Source organism: Octodon degus, unplaced genomic scaffold, assembly GCF_000260255.1.
Source record: "Octodon degus isolate 3935 unplaced genomic scaffold, OctDeg1.0 scaffold00327, whole genome shotgun sequence".
Lineage (NCBI taxonomy): Eukaryota > Metazoa > Chordata > Mammalia > Rodentia > Octodontidae > Octodon > Octodon degus.
The window spans coordinates 659804-661780 of record NW_004524903.1 but is presented as its reverse complement, the minus strand read 5'-3'; the positions used below and the strand labels follow the sequence as shown (position 1 = coordinate 661780).

Here is a 1977-nt window from a genome sequence, read left to right as displayed (position 1 = left end):
GAAACTGTCTCATTGCTATTTGTTTATTAATAAAATTTTGAAAAAAAACATTTAAAATGAAGATCTATTTTAATATGAAAAAACAATAGAAAATTCAGAATGTACTCTCATAATTATATGATAAAGCTGGTTTACTAAAATCACATTTTACTTTGACATGCCAACCAATACAAGAAAACAATATATTGTGAATTCCTTTTTATTTTATTACTCTCATGTTTATTTGCAAATAATATTTGAATAAAATATTTAAAGATACGTTAAAAAAAACAAATGGTTCAGTCTCACTAACAGGTTAACCCTTAGCAGATGCCTAATAAATGGCCAATTTGTAAAATTGGGCCATTTTAATGCTTTTACAATTTAATGAATAGTTTCCTTGAAGAATGTAGTCCTGAGAGTTGTTTCGTAGTATCCAAGTTATGGTTTTTCTGATTGGTCTGTAGTCTTCAATAAGTGTAAGAAGTTACTGCATGAAACATCTGTCAAATTAGTAAGACTGCACTGACGCATCCATCTTTTTCAGGACTGTTGGTTACCTGGGCATATTTACCCCAAATAACCTTGCCCCCTTGTGTCACAGGGCCCAACTAGCTTACGTTCACCTCAATCACTGTTCCTTTGGTAATAACATCCAAAGTTGTTTACCGTGGTAATGAAGGATTTTTTCTCACACCAAGTATTTGCAGGCAAAAGGTGCCTTTCAGTTCAGGATCTGTTTTATGGGTCTTCTTAAAATGTAAGCCCATAGGCCTAATGAATCTTTCAGATTTAGGTAGTTTTCTTGTAAAGCCATCTCCAACAAAGCAGACTTTAGTAATCATCCTCTTCCATGCCTTCTTTTTCCTCTTTCCAGTTCAAATAACTTTCAATATTTCCATTTCTCCTTATGCACAAACTTTGGGTAGAGGAGTTTCCAATTTTCCAGCCTTTTCTTTTTGTTTTTGTTTAATCATGTGGGAAAGTACTTTTGCACGAGACTGTTTCTCTCTGTCCAGCAGGTAAGCAGGTACTGCTCCTTGTGGAGTCTTTTCATCATTCTTTTGTTTGGTGTTTCTCTTTTCATGCATCTTGATAGTTCTTCTTCATTTGTATTTTCTCCACGTGGCAGTTTGTGGTAAAGCTTAGCCTTCATGCCAATCTATTTTTGTCTTCTTTGAACGTTCATGAGGCTCTCGACTTTCCTTCTTTCTCTTGCTCTCATTGTATTCCAAGCGGTACCCATAGCATTTACGGTATAATTCAATATATTCATTCTGTGGCACAATGACAGCTGCAGAGCTGCCACAGGTGCCTCAAATGTGCAAAGAAAAGTACTATATTTTCATTATTAATGATAAAATATAGAATTATTTTTATAGAAATATAAATAATTAGTGTTATGTTTGTTTTAGAGCTCTGAAAGCCTAATTGTGCTGGCATTTTCCTCCAATAAATTTAACTATGTAGTTAATTATTTTTCTTATTTCTAGTAAGATAAAATATTTTGCTTTATAATTATTGTTTCAGGTTACAATGTTTTGTTTTACATGTCAAATTGGCTAGGTAATAATATGTAGATTTTCAAATAGACACTCATCTGGAGTAACTTTGTTGTATTTTTGTGGAAGCAACTAACATCTACAATTACTTGATTTCAAGTGTAGGTTATTCTTTTTAAATTTTATTTATCTTATATTATTTAGTACAGTGTCTTACTGTACAGCTTGGACTCATAGTGATCCTCCTTTCTCAGCCTCTCCACCACTGGTGTTGCAGGCGTGTACCAGCATGCCTGGTTTCAGTGGCCAGCACAGCACACCCAGAGGTCCAGAGCAGCACAACAGGTGGGAACTGAGATCCTACCTGGGTCCTTGTGCTGTCCAGGCAGGCATTTAGATTGCTGAGCTATCTCTGCCGCCCAAAATATAGATTATTTTTAATAACTACTTGTGCTTCAAAAATTATGATGAAAAACTTAAAGCGAAAAATTGAGGT

At 34.4% G+C, this 1977-nt stretch overlaps 1 pseudogene; it reads right to left on the bottom strand.

Moving 5' to 3' along the window:
- Window positions 1-485: 485 nt before the first annotated feature.
- LOC105741197 lies at window positions 486-1259 on the bottom strand (annotated as a pseudogene).
- Between the last annotated feature and the right edge of the window lie 718 nt (window positions 1260-1977).